At 41.1% G+C, this 24,311-nt stretch overlaps 1 long non-coding RNA gene across 1 annotated transcript in view; it reads left to right on the forward strand.

Moving 5' to 3' along the window:
- The window catches only part of LOC137449691 (uncharacterized), a 121,464-nt gene that overhangs the window by 72,784 nt on the left and 24,369 nt on the right, over window positions 1-24,311 (forward strand). The gene's annotated exons all lie outside the window — the stretch shown is intronic.

The raw sequence follows: 24,311 nt of genomic DNA on the forward strand, positions 1-24,311 counted from the left end.
AAATATATATACCTGGTGTTCCTCTCCTTTCCTATATTGTTCTCTGATGATGCTTTGCAGGATACAGTTGGCATATGATCTCCTCACAGTTCAGTGGAAATACCATTTAAAAATGATGTATCTTTAAAATTAGGATTTTGCATGTACTTGTTATAGAGCAACATAGGTAGGGCTGATCAATAATTATGTTAATCTGTTGTCTATAGTGTAATTTTCCATGTATTGGTATGCCATAGTGGTAAGGCCATTCCTCTGGGACACTTACACAGTGTTTTATCAGTAGTAGACATATTGAAAATACATCACCCCTCAAGCCAAACCATCAAGCAAGAAAAGTATCTGGCAAGTCAGGAAGAAGTATAGAAAAGGAAGAGGACTATAACATAGGAGAAGGTACCTTGTTTCTTAAAGGCATATTATCTTGGGCTGTAGAAAGGATGCCTTTGTCTGTGTAAAGACAATAGCAATACAAGATTTCCTGCTTGTAAGCATTTATTCTTACCTTTGGGGACCACTTTAGGAAGTAAGAGATTCCTGGTAGCTGTAGGACTTCTATTTCTGTCCATCTGGCTTTGGGAACTGTACCTTTCCACTCATATTTCACAGCACCCTTAAAAGGCTTGGACTTTGAGATAAAAAGGCAGGTTTCTTAAACTATCTAAAAGTGTGCCTGTTTTGTTCTTCAGCTCTGCTTCTCAGTTCTTCAGTCAAGACAGCCAATACCTTCTATCCATTTCTGTTTTACTTGCTACCTTTTCAGCCAGTGATTAGTCACTTCTCACTCTGCTGTCCCAGAAGAAAAGCATTACAGTAGTGCCTTCTGAAACGAGGTATCTTCAGTGATCATGAAGAAGCTCTCAGCATCTTGGTGCAGTCACCAGGCAGTTACAAAGAATGCGGTGACAGACTGTTTATCCTGGGAAAGAGGAAAACCACCTTATCTTCTCCGGGGACCACCTTTTCTGAACTGAAGTAAAAGCTTTATCACAGTAGATCTTTGCTTTGGGCCAGCAGCTGTTGATCTGTGCAACAATCAGACCAAAAGCATTCTTTTTCCCTTGTGCAATATCTCACTAAATAACATATCTGAAGAATACAAGCTGGCTATTGGATAACAGCTGCTGCTCAGCTTCTCCGTAAGACCTTTGCAACCTTAGGACTACTGTGGCACATTGCATTGTGGCTTTTTGTCATGCAAGTCGTGAATCCATTGGAAACTAAACTAAGCCTATTGCCTTACAGCAAACAGCAGAGTACCCTCTTTAGCAGGATCTTGAGTTGCATTCAAACTAAGAAGTGAAAGAGGGGCAAAAAACTTTCTATCCACCCTCAGCATTTTTGCTGGTCAACTCCCAGGCCAGCTGTTGAACCAAGCACTGCATGCTGCTACTTGTTAATAAAGCGGCAACAGTTTAGTGCTGTGGGAGTGCCCGAAAAATGCTTCCTGTTTCCCATGGCAACCTTGAGCTTGCAAGGAACAAATCACGAGCAAATCCTGCTGTACTTATTCATGCTCTTTGTGATTTACCATTCAAGCCTGCTGCAAAATCAACAGCAGAGAAATTACAACAGTGGAGCGCACTGGCTCCGACAGATGAATATTATCTCTCCAGTTGTTATTCTGTGGCTGCTTCTTCCCAACAGTTGCCTTTGTGTGCTGATATTGTGTATAAATCTCTAGTTCCATTCAAGGGTGGAAATGGTAGAGCAAGAGCTAACTGGAAAAGAACTGGTGACTCATAAACCAAAACAGTCTTAATGTTTAGCAGGACTAAATATTGATGCCAGAGAGATTTACTTGAAATAATGGTTGAAAATGGCAGTATGTTGACAGGACACTCCGTTCTTCATGCACCCATGAGTCCTATTGACTTTGGAGATAGTTGTAAGGGTGCAGAGAAGTTTGGATTTGGCATTTCTGAATGATATTCTATACTCCCAAAGAATTCTGGGGAATGGAAAAAGGAGAAATGGACCTGCCTTTGGGATCTGCAATCCATTCTTTAGGAGTAACTAATCAAGAGAAATCTTTTAGTATAGAAGAATGATTTTCTCTCCATGTAGTTACTATAGCCAGAGTGTGTCAATTTTCCAGTGATTTCAATCTGCATTTGTTTTTTATTGTATAAAAATAAAAAAGTAGATCACTGGACATTGGTCAGTGGCATGCTGGGCCGAATTCCACACATACCTGCGTGCATCCTGACCAAAAACACTATGCACTTTTTCTGTGTGAGGCATTAATACTTACCTTTGTGAATAAGAACAAAGGACAGCTCTTCTGGAATCTTTGTTCTGCACTGCTCCCTGTCCCTGTTGTGATTCAATCTGGCAACTCTGATGTGTCCTTGCAAGAAGGATGTACTATTTTGAGGTTTATGCAAGAAGGGAAGGAAAACCTCAAATAATGAATTCAGGTTTGCAAAAGAAGAAGGAAAATATAATTTTCAGATTCTAGACTCGTTTTATAAATTGCAAAGTAGTCTGTGTTTTTCCAAAGGAAATCCCTCAAATCCACTAATGCTCAAACCACTTGTTCCAGGTCTTAGGTGGAAGAGAGCAGCACAATGCTTATTACTAAACATCAAACTAGGGGATTCAGTACTGTGTCCAGTTCTGGGCCCCTCAGTTTAGGAAGGATGTTGACTTGCTGGAACGAGTCCAGAGAAGGGCAACAAAGTTGGTGAGGGGTTTGGAACACCAGTCCTATGAGGAAAGACTGAGGGAGCTGGGATAGCTTAGCCTGGAGAAGAGGAGACTCAGGGGTGACCTTATCACTCTCTACAAGTACCTGAAGGGAGGTTGTAGACAGGTGGGGGCTGGTCTCTTTTCCCAGGCAGCCAGTACCAGAACAAAAGGACACAGTCTCAGGCTGCGCCAGGGGAGGTTTAGGTTGGATGTTAGGAAGAAGTTCTATACAGAAAGAGTGATTGCCCATTGGAGTGGGCTGCCCGGGGAGGTGGTGGAGTCGCTGTCATTGGAGGTTTTCAGGAGGAGACTTGATGGGGTGCTTGGTGCCATGGGTTAGTTGTTTAGGTGGGTTGGATTGGTTGATGGGTTGGACACGATGATCTTGAAGGTCTCTTCCAACCTGGTTTATTCTATTCTATTCTATTTTGGCCCCAAATTAACTGTTGAATATAGGTATATACATTCCATTAATTTAAAGAGCTGTGACAGATCCAAAGGGCTACGTGCAGGAGAGCTCATCACAGGAGCCATAGACAGTGAATTAGCTTATTTGCAGAGCTGGGCAACTTTGGAACCCAGTCCTGTGTCCTCATCACTGTCAAACACATTTTGCTTCATTACTAAGTCTGTCAGCAACAGCTGACCTGCTTCAAGCATTGATCCAAAACCTGAGGGAGTCTGAATGTAATATAAATAATAATAATAAAAATCCATACTAATTGCCATTTAACTTCCTTATTATTATTAGTCACTAACAAAACATTACCACTCTCCCCTAAGTCCTCCATAAACAATCCAGTGCAGCCTTGAAACATAAACATCTACTGACAGATGAAGCAGATTTCATTAGCCATTTCCTATATGATAAATATCCTGGTGTTATTAGTGTCCTGCTAAGTAAACATTAACAGTGTTAAACAAACACTAAACAAAAATCATTAAACAGTAGTATATTATTATTAGCGGCAAAGCAATTCACCTAGTGCAGGCAAATACTTTCCTGTGGTTCATATCATCTCAAGATGAAAACTAATGTATAAAATATGGATTTTTTTCTGCCCCCCCTGATATTGGTTATCACATCATCATGTCTTCTTTGGCTGTTTTTTGATAGACCAAATAGTAATGGATGACGGGAATTTTTTCCTAAGTTATTCTACTAAGTACAATGCACACAACAGACTCTAAGTAGAGTCTGTCCTGAGTAGCCTACAGTTTATAGAAAACAGTGTACTGGGAAGTCTAAAAAAAGCACATTAATATTTTAAAACATTTATTTTGTTAGAGGTTTGTGCTTTGCATGCTACTATTTATGAAATTGTACCATATTAAGCCTCCCTAAACTCCTGAAGTCAGACTAACCTCATTCCAAAGTAGGCTCATATCTCCTGGCCCAAAAGGTTTTCCTAGAAATGTCCTTATTATTTTTGCCATCATGGCCATGAAATCACCTGTCCCTAATTATTCCAGGCAAGGAGAACCTAGCATTTTGTTCATCTGTGATGGAGGTGAGGTTTGAAAGCTCTGTGAGTCTGGATGGCAAGGTGGCTGGAGGGCTACGAGGAATGGAGAAAGTCATGAGTAGCATAGGCTGAGCTGCATAACCCTTCAGGTACTCTGGCCAAATTTTTTAACCTGGCAGCTGGTTTGTTGAATTCTGGGGTGCTGTGAGGGTAAATTCTCTGGCAATTTCTGAAATGGTATGAAGATATGTAATGACAAAGAACTGTGCATACTGGCAGATCTGCAGAACACCCTTCATGTCTTCCTTCAGTATACTCTTGTAAATATGTCACATTTTCAGCAGCCTCCACCTGATATATGTGTTGTTTAGCTGCCCTACTATTAAATATGTAGTAATATTTACAGCTTTGATTAGGTCAGAGCCACTTAGCACTGGACATTGGACCCTGGAGAGATAGAAGCAGTCCTAAGAAACTCTGGCATTAGATAGAAAAGTGCAAGAGAATCTCAGGGTCTCTTCTGCACAGGATGCCAGAAAAATGCTATTGAAAACATAAAAATTACTTCTCAGCAATTCAACCCCATTAGGCAACACCAAGACAAGTTTTCTGAAAGAGGAACCTCACTTTGAAATTGCAGTTTGCAGAATAATCAGTTTCTACAGATGCTTTTGCCTGATCTATGAAAAGGCAGTCTCACATCCAGTCCTTGTTTCTAGTAAAAACTCAGCCTGACTCCATGTAAGGAACCAAAATTTTGTCTGTGACATTGTCAGGAGATAATCAGTACCTTTAAGAATTTCACATGTCTTTTGCAACCAACAAACGGCCATGCCACTAACTTCACTTCCTACGGACCCTCCCACTCTTGTACTTTCACCTTCCTATTTGAAACTGAACCTTTGTTTGCTCTGTGACTAAGGCCTAAAGAAATTGCTGTTCGGCGGATAGCATTTGCCAGGTCTGACCGGATGTTTTCCTTCTGTTAGATGTGAATAACATGCAGTATGACCCTGCTGTTAATGAGCTATTGATGATCAAGCACATTTATACTGTTCAGACATAACCAGCTTCCCTGTGTATCTCTCCTTTTTTTAAAAATACAATTACTAGAATCTTAGTTTTCAGGTTCACTTTAAATTGTTACCTATAAAACACAGCAAGAAGTAATGCAATGTCCTACAAAGAAAATGCATTTAAATTGTAATAATTTGCATTTAAATCCAGTAACAGCTCCGTCTTTCATTGTCCTGGTCTTGCTGTGCCATTCACATCTGTTAATTTAACTGCCAGAATCAAGGTGAATTACAAGGAAGATATTGCAGACCTGTAAGAGGCCTCAAATTTCATCTGCTGCAGCAACAGGTGTTGTGGGGTACATTCCCTGGATTAACTAGACCAGGCCAGTGTAGCTGCAGTGAAGACTAGGAGGATCTGGAAAGATGCTGTGTTGTGACATGAGCTGTAGAAACTTCCCCTTTAAGAGTGACATGAAGAGTCATGCCACATATGCAGAAAATTCAGATGCAGTAAGAATATGCCATCTTTTCTGGTGAGGCCATAAGAAGTGCTGAATTGAACTGGTTTGCCTCTGTGTCCTTCTATGCAGCTTCCTGACCTACACAAGAGCAGACTCCAGTTGCTGTGCTCTGAAAAGCTGGAAGCAGAGCCAGATGCCTATAAGGAAGCTGTGCAAGAAGCTTTTGCAGAACAGGCTAGGACATCACAAAAAACAGGCAGCACTTTTCAGGTTCTGCCTGCTGTGTAATCCTGCATCCCTGGCTGAGGCTGAGATCTTCTGCTTCATGTAGAGGCAACTTATCATGTTGATGTGACTAATTGGGTAATATCTCTTTGATGGACAATGAGTTGTAAGCAACACTTTTATTTGGAGAGGAAAACGACATTTTTGTCACTGTGTCCTTGAAAGAATGCCAAGATCTGAAGGGAAGTCTGATGCTTGGCATCCTGCAAAAACTCAGATTGGGTGGTAAAAATGACAAGGTGATGCAAGGAACTCTTAATAAGAATTGGCCATTACAAGAAATGACAAGAGATCAATTCCCTCCCATTTGAGGCATTCTCCATTAGTTCTCCTTGTTACAGCAATACCCAGCTCCAGCTAGGACTGAATTTATTCAGTGATTTTTACAAATTCAAATTCATGATTTCTCCCTGATTGTGAGAAATGTTACAGTTTGCAGCCTCACTCCAACCCTTTTGTGTCAGCACTGAAGTTAATCTCAGAGTGTAATCACAGCAAGATTCATTTAGTATAAATTGTTTAAACTGAATGTGATATATGCCATCTCAGAATCTGACCATAAAGGATTCTCTTGTTTTGGTAATATTTAAACAAAGTATGAATAAATTTTCCTAGAATAGGAAAGGAAGTTTCTGTTTTCTATGAAACTGTTCTGAAAACACTTAGTAGTACATGGTGCTTAAACAATGCAAATGAGTGGTTTTGCCTTTTGAAACCAACAGAGCATTTCTGTTCTCAAGTGGAAAACAAAAAAGGATTAATGAGACAATCAGGTTGAATGAAAAACCATGAGGTTTGAAACCTACAGATTGCTGTGGCTGATCTAAAAAAAAAAGGATAAAGATATTCTTTCTTCAAACTTTTCCACTCCTTATTTGTGTGCACAGGCCCCAGCTGGCTGAGGGCGAGATAAAAGCGTTATCATGTGTGCCACTTCCATTAAGCTCCTGGTAGATGTAGAACATCAGAATGTACAGAAACCCATTGGGCTGAATTCCAGGTAATCACTGTTTTCCCACCGCTACATCACATCTGTTTCATAGCAACTACATTTTACTCATGGGAGAGGCTTCACTGAACCTGGGCCAAAACCAACCTGCCCTTTCTTCAGAGCGCACGTACATCTTAGCTTTGGCATTGTTCACATAACTACCTGTTCTCTTCCTTTGTTGTAGATAAGGCATACATCAATGTATCTATTCTGCTGCCTTTCGATGAGTAATAAATCTCAGCAGCAGAAAACCTATCTTTTCAACTTACATGGTCCAGCAATAATCCATGAACTAAACTTTCTTTAAGTCTAGCTTCTTCTGATTAAACACATTTTTCAGCTATACATCACATTGAACACCTTTTCTTTTTATATTACTGAAGTGTTTTAGTCATGTACATGAAAGTTATATACAGGAGCCGATTCTTTATTTCTCAGGGAAATGTTGCCTTGACCTCCATTTGTCCTTGGATTTCTTTTTCTTTTTCTTATTGTTTTTTTCCCCTCTAGATTGCCCGAGATATCAGTGCTTGTGACTGTGACTTCTTAGTGACACCAAGAGTAGGTTTCCCAAGTCATAACCAACAGCACTACTGTTGGAAATCCTACAATCTGGCAGTTAGACTTGGAGTTACCCCACATCTAACAGCTAATACTGGATCAATTCCATTTTAATCAAGAATATCCTGCTGTGGGAATGCCCTGCTTCCCTCCTCGGATCACTACAAGAGCAGTCAGAAGCATGCTGCTATTTACCTTAACCCTCATCTCCGGTCTGGGCTGGTCAACGGTCTCTGAACACTGAAACTTGTCAGCCTAGCAATTAATGTCTCAAAAAATCCTGAAAATGCACAGCAGTAATTAATATGCATCTTCATGTCTTTCCACATAGCCACATTAACATCAAAGCAGTGAGGAAGCAGATCAATCCAAAGGAAGAGTTCCTAGAACACCTTAGAATCATAGAATCATAGAATCAACAAGGTTGGGAAAGATCATCAAGTCCAACCTGTCGCCCAAGACCTTATGACTACTAGACCATGGCACCAAGTGCCATGTCCAATCCCCTCTTGAACCTTGTATCAATCTGTGAAATAGTGTTCTCAGTAGGCAGAACAATCCATGAGCTAAAGTCACACTTGTGTCACCTAAGCAAATGCAAGGCATTAAGCTTGTGCTCAGGTTATTCTCTTTCTCTGCATGCTGTTTTCTGAGGCTACCAGGAAAGACTGTGGGTAGGAGAACCAGAGGCAGAGAAGATACAATTCAAATCACCTTTGTGTGATGCACTAGACACTGAGTCCTGCTCCAAGGCAATTTGATGTGAGCTGGCTTGAATTTGTTCTACCTCTAAGGAGCAAACACTGAAGAGACTACCTCAGCTTTCCTTGGATCCTACAGTTTCCTTACATAGGGAAGTAGTTCATTAATTAAAGATCAACCTGATGCATGAATTAGGGATATGTGGTAAAGCAGTCCTGAATGTGAATCTAGGAATGATCACTCTTGACAAGATGAGCTGTTCAGAGAGAAGATCATGGGTTATATTTAAAGCAGAATCTTGACACTTAAAAGACTGAAACTGTAGGACTGCTAAGCAAATTTTCACAGAACATTTGCACATAAACAAGAACTGGCTCATACCTTTGCACCATTTCCTCCTTCCTTGCCGCAACTGAACTCTGAGAAGATAAGCATGGGACCTAGCTTTTGTTGTAGAGTCATTTTCACTTGGGCTTATTTTTGCCATCCACATCACTCATAGCACACTGCAAACACCCCACCTCAGTGCACAAATCCACAAGTGTACGGGTTTTTTTGTTTCATGTGAGACACATAGAGCTGACCTTGCAGCATCCCCTGAAGCCCATGCCAGCCTAGCAAATAAGATGACATTAATCTTTCAGCATTCTGCTGGTAGATACTGCTCCCCTGCAACACCAGCAGCCCTCCCAAATCTTATGTGCACCTAGGCCTGTGCTGAACAGTTATATAACAGAAAAGATAAATAGTGTGACCCTTCTGTAACTGGTATATGAACAAATGGCACATATAATGGTTTCAAATTTAACAAGACCAAATGCTGGATTCTGAACCTCAGATGGAATAGTGCTAGGCACAAGTATAGACCAGAAGAAGAGTGGTTTGAATCTGGGGGTGCTGGCTTGCAGATCAGCGTGGGTCAGCAGTGTGCTCTGGCAGCCAAGAGGGTAAACCACATCATGGGGTGCATCAACCACGGTATAACTGGTGATTATCTCACTGTGTTCAGCACTGGTGTGGCCTCACCATGAGCACTGTGTGCAGTTCTGGGACCCATAATGTAAGAGGAGAAAATACAGGCAGATAAAATCTATGATGAACTGATCATAGTCCCCATTCCCCAGCCTCCTTGCACTGCTCAGTGGGAGGATGTAGAGAAAATTGGGAGTAAAGCTGAGCCCAGGACGAAGGGAGGGGTGAGATGAAGGTGTTTAAAGATATAACTTTATTTTCCATTATCCTACTCTGATTTGATTGGTAAGTTGTGAGTGATCTCCCTGTCCTTACCTCAAACCATGAGCATTTCATTGTTTTTCTCTCTTCTGCTCAGCTGAGGAGGGGTAATGATAGAGCCACTTTGGTGGGCACCTGGAGTTAAACAATGGTCAACCCTCCACACATAGGAATGATTCAAAGATGCAGCAGGGGAGATTTGGACTGCAGGAAGCATTTCTTTGCTAAGAGGGTAGTCAAACATTGGAACAGGCTTCCTAGAAAGGCGGTCAGTGCTCCTGGTAAGTGTTTAAGAGGCATTTGGACAGTGTTTTTAAATAACATACTTTAACTTTTGGTCAGCCCCAAAGTGGTGAGGCAGCTGGACTGGCTGATCATCTAAGGTCTCTTCCAACTGAAATATTCTATTCTCAAAAAGAAATAAAATCTCTGCTTCAAAAAAAATCTTAAAGTCAAAGATCCTAAGAGACAAAGGTATTTATCCAGTCATATCTCAATTATCATAGTCTGTGAAGGAAGTGAAAATTGCTGTATTGCAAAAGATACTCAGAATCTAATAAAGATTACATTTTTAAAATGAAGACCAGACTGATGCATTCATTTGGACTGTTGCCTGCCATTGAATTATCACTCAAATCCTACAATTTTCCAGCTCAGCAACTGAGCTGTTACCCTTAAAACCACTAGGGGTAACATATAACAAATGACACCTCTTGAGACACCCTCACACCATTCTCTCTTGCTGAAGATCTGCTATGTAATTTGTGACACTTCCCCTTCTTTTTGTCTATATTTGCAACCTCTGCTCTGATGAGACTTTGTGGAAATTTGCTCTGCTTGCAGGAAGAAATGCATGAGTTGATAAAAGCTAAAAATAACTCAGCAGAGGGCTGTTCAATAAGTTAGCTTTAGGATGAGTCATGGAGAAGCCTGGGAGTAACATAAACATCAAAGTTATATGGCTTTCTACTGCATTTGGATGTGATTGTGAAGTGTGTGAAACAATCTCATGAAAAGCACTCATTGACTGTATCAATATTGCTGTACATCTCTCAAACAGTTTGGGGAAACTTTTACCTCCTCTGGGGAATTAACTGTGCTGCATCTTGCAGGAAGTGAAAGTGAAATAAAACTGCACAAAATTCATCAAGGCCTTTTGAATGTCTTCCATCTCACAGAAAAGCATTTTGGGAACAAGGGTGAAGCAGTAAATATTCTCATTTTATAGTAAGGCTTCTTATTCTTGCTCATATGCCTTTTCTATAGATGGGAGATGACAAGAAAATTTAGATATTATATAGATAGAGTAGAATAGAATAGAATAGAATAGAATAGAATAGAATAGAATAGAATAGAATAGAATAGAATAGAATAGAATAGAATAGAATAGAATAGCATTAACCAGGTTGGAAGAGACCTTTGAGATTACTGAGTCCAACCTACCACCCAACACCGTCTAAGCAACTAAACCATGGCACCAAACACCCCATCAAGTCTCCTTCTAAACACCTCCAGTGATGGTGACTCCACCACCTCCCTGGGCAGCCCATTCCAATGGCAAATCACTCTATGAAGAATTTCTTCCTAACATCCAGCCTAAACTTCCCCTGGCACAGCTTGAGACTGCTCAAGAGAGAACTTCAGTAGGTTTAAGGTGTAAGTGAAACTGGAAAACTATATCAGAAAATAGTTATTTGTGTTTCATTTCTAAATGGAAGGCTATACTAAGCATGGTTCTACAATTACTTTGTCCATCTTAATAGCACGCTCAGAAAGTTGGAGATTAATGAGTCTACCAGAGAGAAAGTGGTAGACTAATCAGCTTCCAGAGAGAGAGTTTCAAAAATAGTAATTTTTTCACAGCCAAAGATACCGCAAACATGAACTTTCAGGAGAACTTTGAGACAGTTGGGACTTTAACCCTAAAGAAGCTGAGGTGAAATGTAACAGTAAAGCTGAGGTGAAATATAACAGTCTGCAGTTGAGTAGAGACTGCTACACAGAGGAAGTAAATTGTGTTTTCAGTACCTGTGGAAGACAGGACATGAAGTGATGGGTATAAAGAGCTGAATGTTAGGTATACTGGATGTTGGAACAGTCTCATGGTCCTAAGAACAAGGAGTTGGAATGGATGAGCAGGAGAAGCTATGGAGACTTCATCTTTCAACATATTTAAACAACCAAGTCAGGGAAGCCTCTGCCTAGATTTGGAGAAAAGATATGGAGAGGACACTTACGGAGAAGACACTTTGCCATGCAACTTCATTTCTAGGACTCAAGTTTTGAATTAAAGTGGTAAATCATGGGATGATACAAGCATATCAGTTGGAATCAACCGTTCTTACTCCAAAGAGTTTACGGTGTTAAATAAAAGACAATGGGGAGCCACTACTGTTTAAATCTGGCAAGGCTATGCAACTCTTTGGTCAGTTAGGGCGAATTACAGTTAAGAGAGAGAAATACTGGCTTCTTTTGAGAGCTCTGTGACCGAAAATGATTTTAAGGCAAAGTGGAAAGAGAAGAAATGGAAGGTCTGAACAACCAATTAAAAACAATTATTCCACAAATTCCACTAAGAGAGAAATCTCAACAAAGTTCTCACCTGAGCCTATAGAGTCAGCTTTTCAGTAAAAACATGTATGTAAACAGTGCAATGACCTTAGCACACTGTATCGAGGACAACCATCTAACACAGACATGCTGAAGTTGTGGTTTCCTAAACAGCTGAGCTGAATTACTGGTTTCTCACTAAAGGAAACTAAATTAAACTAAAAGGGAAAGATTTTGTGACCATCCAGCTCTGGCCTCCCACTGCATAGTCCCACCCTAACCCTGTGCCAGTTTTCATGTTCAGTGCTATTTCTGCAGACTGACCCAGAAGAAAGTTGCTGGGATTTGTGCTGGGATAATTTTGAGCAGACTACCAAATTAATGAGGTCACAGGGAAGGGGTATGGTGAGTGCCAGCCTTAAAATAAGCACAAAGTGCATGCAGCTAATCTGGGAGAAAGGACTGGCTGCTGCAAGACCCTTCTTTCCAAATCAGTGATTATGTTGGCTCAGCACATCTTGTGAAAACCACAACTTTACTTCCATGTAGAGAAGCTCTCCTTCCAGCTTGTAAGAAAGCCAGAAGAATAATGCAAGAAAAAAACCCAACAACAAACAAACACTAAGAAAACTTAAGGAATTATAAAATAACCAATGCATGGGGAAGAAAGGGTAAAAAAAAAAGAATAAAGAAAAAAAGGGAAAATAACATTGGGAGTTAGCTGGACAGGAAGATGGAAATATGCTCTTGATTTGCAGCTCTTTGTTGCATTCCCTTAACTGCACGGTCATGGCCTGGCAGCTGTTCAGACTCTGAGAGGAATCATTGTGCAAGCCTCTGATAGGAGGGGTTTCCTTTGATGAGCTAGCCATTGTGACTTTACAAGAAATTGTACAGTACTTCCTCTCACCCATTACAAACCACAGTCTTCTGAATGAATTTTCTCCTTTTTTTTGTGTGTAACCCTTAACCTTTCTGACTCATGTTTTCTATTCTAGTCTAGCATGTAACCCAAGGTGAAAATGGGGACAGCCTACATGAATGAAACTCCACTGCTGGCAGTCTGACAGGGCAACAGCATTTTCTGAAGCAGTGTTTGTGCTGAAGAGCAGTTTGCAGGGCTGGTGGTGTGATGTGAGCAAAAAAACAAAGCCTCTCTTGCAAGTCTGATGCAGAAAGTAAAGTTGAGCAGCTATTGAACATGTTTGAGATTCATCTGTACTCTCCAGTTTGTACTAATTTCTGAAGTCTAGAGTCATGGTGTGGGCAACAAGGGTAAAATGGTATAATTAGGGAAACTTCCACAATTGGTGAAATAAATTTATCTGAAGGGAGAAAGATGACCAAGTAATTAATACAGTGGTCAGATATACTGGGCAAAATTCATTCATGGCATTGAAAAATATATCACATTGGAGTACCTGCTGAGGAAGAAACTTAAGCAGCTCAAGAAAAGACAAAAGTTGTTGGTTGGTTGTTATTTTTTTTTTTTTAACACATGCAGCAGAAAAGAGCTAAACAGGGACAAGAATGGGATATTCACAAGTGGAGTCCTTCATCAGGTCCCTACTGAGTATTCTGAAATTAGACTTGAAAGTAAGGATTCAAAGCCACACTGTCTTAGCAAGTGTCTACCTTAGAGTCCTTTCTTGTGTTACCAGCATAGAAGTCACAAATGTGTCAAGAGCATTGGCTTTAGCCTTCCCCCATATTTATGTTCAAAGGAGAATAAAAAGGAGATAAGGATATTTCTCATTCAACCATGATAATGGATGATGCTAAGAGTCTCAATCAATGGCTGAAGAGCTGGCACCTTCTCAAGACCCTCTCAGGGCTAGAGTACCTCTCCTATGAGGACAGACTGAGGGAGTTGGGGCTGTTCAGTCTGGAGAAGAGAAGGCTCCGAGGTGACCTAATTGTGGCCTTCCAGTATCTGAAAGGGGCTGACAAGAAAGCTGGGGAGGGACTTTTTAGGATGTCAGGTAATAATAGGACTAGGGGGAATGGAGAAAATCTGGAAATGGGTAGATTCAGATTGGATGTTAGGAAGAAGTTCTTCACTGTGAAGGTGGTGAGACACTGGAACAGGTTGCCCAGGGAGGTGGTGAAAGCCTCATCCCTGGAGGTTTTTAAGGCCAGACTGGATGTTGCTCTGGGCAACCTGATCTAGTGTGAGATGTCCCTGCCCATGGCAAGGGGGTTGGAACTACTAGATGATATCTGAAATCCCTTTCAACCCTAACAATTTTATGATTCTATGATATTAGGACCCAGTAAGGTCCCTAGGGTCATATTCCAAACAATTCCAATGAACATGTGGCAAAAAGGCCGAGGGAATATTTACTTCCCAAATCAGGTGATGGAATCACCTTTCTCCAGATACGGAAAAGACATTTTTTCCCCATAAGTAAAGTGTATGTTATCTAAATGAAAGTAATAAAAAACTCCTCATACATTTTCCATATAAATATGTAAAAGAATCAGAAGATCTGTGACCTCCATCACAGTTCTCCTGCAGGGTTGTTGAAGATCACTGGATCCATGTTCTTGGGACAAAAATACATTTGGTAGGAAGAGAGAAGCACCTACTAAGGGTGTAGTGGGAAACAGAGATAAGACCCTTAAATGAGCTGATAGCTGAATCTAACCTGGGAGGCTGGTGGGTAAAGCTGGCAAGCAGTAGGCAAATCTTTCTGCTAAAACGTCCTGTTGCTCTGAGAAAATGATTGCAGCTTTGAATCTCTCTCTTTAAAATGTCACACAGCAAACAGTATGAAAATCTCCCATGTAACACCTATGATATTTTCACAAGCAATTTGATATGTAATATGTTGCTACTTTTGCTTGTCAGACTCGTCCTGCTCAGTCTATCCATCTGAACTGTCTTCTTGTCTGTCATCTATGGGAAATGATTCATTCAGTGCCTGTGAAGCATCTATGTTGGGAAATTGCAGAAGTGGGGATCCTAGAGATTACTTCTGCTGAAAGCTCATTGCTGTCTGTCTGGGTGACTGCAGCATCTTCAGGATGGTGGGAAGAAAGGTGAGGCAGAAGTGTATTTTAATAGATTGTGTGCAACATACCAACAACCTTCAAGAAAATTAGGTGCATAAACTATTTATTTATTATTTCCTTTCTTAAACACTTTTTTAGGTTACGTTTAGGGTCTAATTTTGCCTTTTGTTCTGTTCCTCCTCTCTATTTGGCTGCTGTCACAGTGTTGCAGCACAGTAATGTTGCACCTGCCTAGCACTGTAATAAGACCTAAAATGTTCATCCTCTTCAATATGCAAAATTAATATATTCAAAATTCACCTGGACACAAATCTGTGCAACCTGCTCTAGGTGAACCTGCTTTAGCAAGGGGGTTGGACTAGATGACCTCCATTCTGTGATTCTGTGAGTCTTCACATTGGCACATTTAGTGCCTCCAGTTGCTACTGTGGTTTTAATTTTGAACAGTGCTATAAGCACTTTTGACAGTGAAGTACACCTTTCATTTGTCAGGAAGAAAAAGAAATCTTGAGAAAAAGAAACTGCCTTTTCACTCAGATTAGCATTTGACGTGTGCATTTGTGTCATAGCTTGTTGAAGGCTGATGAACAAGGTACACTTATGTCATTTTTTCCATACAGAGTATCTTTCTTCTGTGACTCTCAAAGCTCTTCATTAATTGTTCAGCAGTCAGCAAGTACAGTACAGATGGTCAAGTTGTGCTCTGCTGCTAGTTCAATACCTTTGTAAAATCAAGTGGACCTGGGCTGTTAGTGACTAAAAAATGGATACAGAAGGGACAGCACAAGGCAGTTCATTGGTAATATTTAAGTGTTACCATGATATGTGACTTGATCTGCAAGTGTGCCAAATAGCACTATTTCAGGTGATGCTTGTGGCATAGAATATGCTCCAAATTTTCCAATAGGCAGACAGACATGCCTGCCCTGAATTTTACCCCCTTTACACAGTTGACTTCACACCTGAAGACCCTCTTTTTGCACTGAAAGAAGGCAACACACAGTCTTATCTTCATGTTACGAAAATGTTACATTACTTAATGCACTGTGGGCTGGAAGAAAACATTAAAAATTACATATAGACTTTTGGGCCACACAGGGCAAAGTTCTATATAGTACAGTTGTGGCCACTCTGTTACATGGCCACATAATGGCAGAATGTTCCTTGGTCATCTTTTATTTAGCAAACACATAGCCAGACAAGTCCATGGCTATATTATACCTCACTGTGACATTTACATGACTCCAAAAGAAAAGGCATACAAATCCATTTACATATGGCTGAGATTGTCTTCTTGTAAGATGATGCTGTATTGCCTTAAAGGACTTTTGATGCCCTGCTGTGGTAGGTGGAAAAGCACTTGGCCATGTAACAATACTCTACCAGCCTTACAGAAGTTCCTTCTGGTTTACAGATTCCATGGGAGATGCAACTCAATCCCCATGATTGAGGTCAGCATGAAAATGGAACATATTGCCTAGGCTTCTCCCAGTGGGTAAAAGTAAAAATGTAGCTTCATGTTTTTCACCCAAGGAAGTAGCTGTTACATGGAAGTAAAGTGGACGCTAGTAAAAGACTATGGATCTGAGACAGGATCCAGAGACTGGATTTCAGAGCCAGACTTTTGCTACACCTCCTTTGAGACCACTTACAGAGAACAAGGAGGCCAAGTTTTGTTTCAGTAAATTAAATGAGTCCCTAAAAGGGTGTAAGTTACCCTAGTTTGCATGAAGCCAGGAGTGCTCATCTGTAGCATTGCAGTGTGCATTCTAGCAATGCCTGGTTTGATGGAGGACTCTGACTGCTGTGTCCAGCTCTATTTACTGCAGGTAAAAGCTGGAAACAGCTTTGAGTAACTCTCCCTGGAGGTGTTTAAGCATTGTGTGGACCTGGTGCTTGGGGACATGGTTTTAGTGTTGATCCTTCAGTGCTCAGTTGAGGGTTGAACTGGATGATCTTTGAGGTTTCTTCCAACTGGATGTATTCTGTGATTTTTTTGACCCTGTTAATGCAGGAGGGTTTTGAACCTGTGTCCTCCTACCACTCCTTGCTCCTTCACAGCTTCTCTGAGTGCTGCTAAGCCACAACCAAGGACCATATACTCAAATCTCACAGCGAGGCAGGTGCTTTGGGGGAACTGGGCACAGCATTGCAGAACAGGAAAGGGAAGTCTGACAGGACAGCAATTTTGAGGTTGCAGTGTACAGTTATTTTAATGCTAAACTAGGAGGAAATACAGTAAAAAGCAGTGAAGAAAAGAAACATTTTTTTCTTTTAAAGACATTGTAGCTTAACTGAAAGGGCTAATGACTGTAGTAACATCTTTCTCTCAACACAAGGGGTTAAGATTTGGCCATAACTAATGAGAAATGTAGGATGGTTTCATGTTGGGGGCCATTAACTAGACACAGTTTCCTTCCCTGAGTGAAGTTATTGACTTGTTACAGCTAACCTGGTCCAGCTGTCAAAGACATGAAAGACACATTCCCTCTTTCCTTAGCTCCACTTTCTGCTTAATTTTCATACCAGCTTTCTTTACTGATTGAATCCAATTAAATTTATAAAGCCAGCAAAAAAGTATTCACACTTTGTCCAGGTTAGTTCTCTGCTGATTTTAGTACACTAAATTGGTTCAGGAAAGGGTCTGATGATCTGGAGATGGTTTGGGGAGACAGCACACAACTTCACCTCCTCTGTTTGAAAGTGAGTCACATCTCTTGTGCATGAATAAAATGAGGACTAGTCTTTATTTTCTTCCTCATAGGGTGGTTGTGTAACAACATTACAGACTGTCAGACTGCAGCAGTGAAGGGGAAATGGATGCAAGTTTTTGCCTTAAATCTGTCCCTCCCTTGTTAACCAATAATAACGACTTCAATTTTTTTAAATACCTTTCTTAAAATAACATTTATCTTGGGAAGTTTCTTTTTCTCTTAAGAAATACAAAATTAGTTACTGTATGCACCATCCCATATGTATTTCTAATCGATGAGTTCATTCTTCTGCCTTCTGTTAGGAAAGAAACACAAAGAAAATGGAAAACAACAGATCCTGTTGCCTGAGTGAATCTAGGAAAGTTTAACATCCTTTTCAATTATCTTTAGCTTGTGATGTTGTGCTTCCCCCCCCCCCCCCCCCTCATTCTGATATCTATTTCTGTGGGGTTTGTAGAAAAATATCCCCTCCTTGGTTTCAGATTGATATAATTTAACAGTGAGGCTTTCAATCTGTTCTTTCAAGGCTTCTGCTGGTTGCAGACTGAGAGCTAACTGAAAAGTAAACCAAGCTAATGTAGTTACGCCAGGCTCTGCCTGTGACAAGCTGAGATCATTAGGAGTCCCTGCACCAAGTGACAGAACTTCTAAATGTTAAATAAGGCTGCAAAACTTCCAAAAAAATCAGTCTGCACTAAACAAATCAGGCAAGGCACTGACTGTGGACCATTTAAATTGCCAAGGAATGGAACCCCGATTGTAATTCACTCTCTGCAACTACTTAAAAGGAAATTTTAGTCAGGTGGGGGTCAGGCTCTGCTCCCAGGCAGCTAGTGACAGGACAAGAGGGCATGGTATGAAGCTGTGCCAGGGGAGGTTTAGGTTAGATGTAAGGAAGCACTTCCTCACAGAAAGGGTGATTAGACACTGGAATGGACTGCCCAGGGAAGTGGTGGCATCACCATCACTGGAGGTCTTTAAGAAAAGATTGGATGTGGCACTTGGTGGCATAGTTTAGCTGATGTGATGGTATATTAGGTCATAGGCTGGATTTGTTAATCTCGGAGGTTTATTTCAGCCTCAATAATTCTGTGATACTGTGACTAGAGCTCTGCTAATGATGACTGTGTTGCAACATGCGTTTGGAAGGATGAAATGGACTTAAAAGACCAAATTTTGCATTTGGTTGCACTAAGCTATCTTTGTCAGTGCAGTGAGGCTACAGCTGCATAAACACAGTCTGGCTTTTCAGTTAAGAAGGGCATGGTATGTATAGCCATGCATAGCTGGGTGAACTGCTATGTCTGAATGCACCACGTCCTGGACAGCACAGTGCTACTGGGCACTCGATTGGGCAAGAGCTACTATTGCACCATGCCCTTTGGTTGCATAGATGCCATGGGTTGAGTTGAAACTGCTGCTGATATTCAATACCATGACACTGTCATGCCAGCTTCAAAATGAAAGAGCAAAGTATTGTGGGGCTTGTAGTTCAGATTGCAACAAGAGTGGCTTCACGTGCCAGCTGCTGTTCTTAGTTTCGGGGTTTGGGGTGTTGGTCTTTTCTGCTGGTCTGGCTGCAGGTTGGGGAGTAATGAGACAGGTCACTGCCTTCTGCTGCTGCTTGTGCATTTTGCTGTGCTTTTCTGCTAACAGGCTTAGGTCACTGTGCATCTTATCATCTCAGTAAACTCTCTTTATCTCAATGCAGGTTTTTTTTGTGGTCACTTTCCCTTCTGTCTGTGTGTAGTGAGGGGGGCTTGTGAGTGTGGGCTGTGTTAACCCAGGATCACAGAAGATACCATAATCCAGGACCAGGTGTGTGATGAATGAGCTCTCTTTGGGAACCTTGAAGCAGCTACCTGAGCCCTCATTTGTAAAGCACTGCCAGCTTTTGACTTCAGGATTCCTTCTCTTCATATACCATATAAAACCACATGAGTTTGTTGGTTGAGGGGCTTTAGGATTCCTTCAACTCAACAGTCTTTTCTGTGCAGGGCTGCTTCCTTAACACAAGAAGGAAAAGGTGTGCTCTGAAACATCTCCCAGAGTGCAGTGTCTATTATCCTTGACTCCATGGAAAAGTAGCTGGTAAAATGCTATGGAGTCAAGCTCTGTTTCATAACTCATTGATTGAGTGATGGCATGGACCTAAACAGAACTGCATTAACAAAAAGGCAGTAAATCAGCTAAGGAATGAACCCCATGGCCCAGAGTTGCCCTGTGCTTTTCCCACCAGAGACAATAAGTTAATCTATTACCACTACCTCTGAGCGCCTCACAAGGTTCCTGGAAAGTAAGGAAATCCTGCTGATCCCTGTTATAGATGAGGAACCAACATCTTAACTTCTAATGATGCAGAGAAACACATAGATGTCCACAGCTGTCCGCTATGCTGGTTTGTTCAGGCTGGTAAATATCTTTTAATATATTCTCCCCTCATGTAAGAAATGAAGTCATAATCTTTTCCTTCCTCACAACCTTTCAGCCTGTAACTGAGGATAGGGCTGAGCCTAAAGCTTTAGGATCACAGTAGAAGTGAAGTGAACATATAGGACCAAAGCTGCAGATGCCAGGTCAGAAAGCAGCTCTATTACAACTTGGGGGTACTAGCACTGATCCACACAATTGACCAAGAGTTTAAAGAGATTTTTTTTTTCCATTTTTACCCCCCTCTCTCCTCTTAGTCTTGTCCTTTTTATTGTATTTTTGCCTTGAGCATTAGCAGCACTGGAGTGCTTACCTTTCAGCATTCACTTTAAAGAAGGGAGTGTGTGTGTTTGTGGAGAAGGATGAAGACACAATTAAGACTTTGTCATCTCTCAATCTTTCCTAATGTTCACGTGACACAGCATCCTTCTGTGCAGAGCTACCTATCTTATCTCTGCAGCATATCCTAAGGGCAGAGTGTGGTATTGCCTTTGAGTACATGCAGTCAAGTGAATCCTGAATGCTCACTGCACTGAGCACATGTGCACAAGGAAGGATGAAGTCACAGTTTGGTCCCAGCTATGCTCTGCAAGTTCAGGGTACTGGTCTCTAGCATATGGCTGCCTATTGAAAGGACTAACTGTAAGATACTTAAAACCCAGCTCATAATATATCACATCATGCCAAAAAATCAGAGTACTCCAAGCCTTCCTGCTGGTGCAGAGTTGTCCTTCTGCTTGCTCATGTTACACAACACATCACCGAAACAAAGACAAAGCAAACACGTGTCAAAGAAACTGGCAGCAACACAAGTATAGGTCAAAGCTATCTATCTCCTGCCTTCCCTAGAAATCAGGAGTGGAGTGTGGGAAAGAGCAAACCCATTTTTCTTCTTTAAAAGTTTTTAATTCTTCTGCTGGAACATGTCCAGTAAAGGAGTTTTTGGCATTAAATGCCTGTCTTACAGGTGTGGCTATTTGTGTGAGTGTGTGGAGGAGAGAGAAATGGCATTCTCAGTAAGGGTGGCTATAGAACAAGACTCCTGTTTAACAAAACAAGTTCAAAGCTTTGAGGATTTTGTTCAGTGATTTCCCTATACACACAAGGAACTGTTGGTTTCTGTCAATGCTCTGGTTAGGACTATTCAACAACTCACAACTGCAAAAGCACAGTTGTTTCAGCCTGCTTTGCATTCCTTATGTAAGCTGCTTGTAAAGTGGCAAATTCTGCCTAAACTTAGCTGGTTTTCCAGAATTTAATCAAAAGGAACTGGCTCTGCTAACACATAGGCCCTCCTATATTTGACTCCTTATGATGAGTTCTGTATTCAGGTGTTTTTCAGTGTAAAATCACTTTCCTTCTACCTGAAGATCAAGGGCATTAAGTTTACACAGACCATAAGGTTGTGGCTGTTACTTCCACCACAAAACCTCCAAACTACCTTCCCCTTTTGCAAATCATTTTTGTACTGTGGTGGGGTTGTTCATAAAACTGAACTTTAGGTTAATGGGGACATTTCCTTTTACAAGTCAATGTTCATAACTTTCGTTGTCAGTGGAGGAGACAGGCAGCCCCCAGAGGGAGCTTGGAGCACCCTGCAGCTCTGTCCCTCTATCATGGCAAAGCAATCCTGTTCTGTTGGCTAGAGGACACCTAGGAAAGGCAAGTCCTTTGGGCACCCCCAGGCCCACATAGACACACATTCACACTATGGCACTACTTTGTTTCTTCTAATTAGTCTGTTTGCAGTCCCGTTGAGGCTAGGCTAGCTATGCTTAGCTACACAGGAATTACTTTTATGGTTGCATCAAATATACTCCTCCATTTAAGAGGAGGTGAAGAGAAGGTACAAGTTTATCATCCTTCCTTTTGTGGGGTCTATTTCCTTTTCAATCAACTTTGCTCTTCTTGGGAGAGAGCCAGAGCCAAGACATGACTCTCCTTCAATAAAAATCCACCCCATGAGGCTGCACTCTGTTTCAGCCATTTTCACTAGAAGTCCCCCACATTTCAGTGCAATAGCAACCAGTCCATTCAAATCTTTCCCCCTCCAGGTGTAATGGTAAAAATCCCCACGGGATTAATAAAACTAAATTCAAATGCATGATCTATTTCTAATATTTTCCTGGTAGAATGTGAATGCAGTCTATAAGGCAACATTGCTTTCCCTCAAGGTATAGAATGGGAAACTGAGGTGAAGATAAATATCTCCATACACTGTGCAAAAAGACCACTGGGTAATATTGACTGTGTAATAGAGCATCACCAAAATCACCAGAAGTTCTGCTATTGAATTTGTCAGGCAGTAAGACCTTTCCTTTAACACATGCTTATCTTGCTTCATAGAGAGCATCTGAAAAAGCAGAACAGTAAAAATGGTACTTTGGTCTGCTTAAACACAACCAGGCCTAAGGAAATAAGCAGAAAATATCTATAAGGAAGAATCCTGGTCTCATGCATGAGACATGAGTGTCTGATGCAGGAAATGGGTGGAGTTTTCAGTTCTGTTGAAAGCTTCTGGTGTGAACTGACGAACTGTTGTCTTAAATTCTGCTGCTTCTGTTTTTCTACACTGGTGCAGTGGGTTTGGTGCAGTGTCAGCACCACTTTCCCATTAGTTCTATCATGAAAATCTTTGATGCTTTGATCTTCTAAGATTTTAGGCTCCTGGAGCAACAGTAGAAGGCTGAAAGTAAAAGAATCATTGAGAGACTTTTCACAGAGCATTTTTTGTGATCAGTGCAGTGTAAGCACAACTGAGGACAAGTAAGCTTCATGATATCATTCAATGATTTAAATCAAAGCCAGTTCTACTGTTCTGCAGCTGGCTGCACCCATTATGTCTTTAATAACACAAGTTTTGTCTTTATTTCTCAAGTATTTGCAAGAACCTGACTTGTGACTGCTTTGGAAAATGTGTCTTTTTTCATTATCTGCAAAAACTTGAATGGTTCTTGGGCCTTCCAGCTCCTTCCTCAAACATTTTGGTAATGAATGGAGCTTAAAGGTCCCCTGCTTTGCAAAGCTGGAAAGCTTGAAGCCTGAGAACTGGCATGAAACTGGCAAGAACTGCTAGGAAAACAATGCAAGTATTCCTGGAAATGCTTTCTCAAAGCATTTTACCTTCAATGAATTAGTGTTTTTGGCAACAGAAAGGCTGAGCCTCGCAAGCTAATGTTGAAGTGTTCCCAAGCTTTTGGTGTGTCTCCATTCTCAGGACCAATGCCTCAGACCTCTCATGGTTGATCTGTTACTCATACCTGACAGTTTTAATTTTTTTTTTCCCCCCCATGAATAAACCAGCTTTTACTACCTGATTTGGAAACTCTAGTGGTTAGGCTCTCTACACTCTCATGGTCTCAATAGCCATAAAGATGACTCAGTAAACTTTATCCTTCATCCACGAGCGCAGATGACAAAAGCTGCTTTGACCACAAATATGAGGCATAAGGCTGGGGAGATTCTTCTGTACTGCCACTGCCCACTGTGAATGAAAAGGAAATACTTTTGATGGACGACTCAGTCTTGCATATTTACTTTGCTATCGGCTTTGATGAATGAAGTGCACTGAGCTTTCCACTGTCATACCCGATCTGTGTGAAAGGTTAGCTTTTAAAATGTTCCTGCTTTCTTCCTTGTTACATATTAAACCCTCACCTCTTTTATGTTGTAAGTCATGCATGCCTTCACTGTGAGGAAGGGATAGTTTCAAGGCAAAGAAACTGGTCATTTTACACCACATCATCTACTCTGGTCCTTTCCAAAAGCTGAAACATGATGACTCAAAGTTAAATTATTTCCAGAATGCTACCTCCTGTATCTTTGGGAATTTTAGAGTGGTGTGTTTTCGAGTACAGTATTCTCTATGTCCTCCATACCCAAAGCATAATTCTTGACTCAAATGTGGTCTGAGCAACCGACTACTTTTTTCTTGCTCCCCCTCATTTTAAAAAACAACTTTTTTCCCCCTCTCTGTCTGTCTGCCACTGTGTAATTCTCTCACAACCATATTTGAACAACCAGAGCCTGGTGAAAAATCTTTTTCAGGAAATATGCCCCAGCATTTAGCAGACTGGATCAGGCACATCCTTAGAAATCTTCTAAGGCATTCCTCTCCTCTCCTCTCCTCTCCTCTCCCTCTCCTCTCCTCTCCTCTCCTCTCCTCTCCTCTCCTCTCCTCTCCTCTCCTCTCCTCT

This window comes from Melanerpes formicivorus, unplaced genomic scaffold (assembly GCF_026170545.1).
Source record: "Melanerpes formicivorus ecotype bairdi unplaced genomic scaffold, bMelFor1.0.p_v2 SCAF_32, whole genome shotgun sequence".
In the NCBI taxonomy this organism is placed as follows: Eukaryota; Metazoa; Chordata; class Aves; order Piciformes; family Picidae; genus Melanerpes; species Melanerpes formicivorus.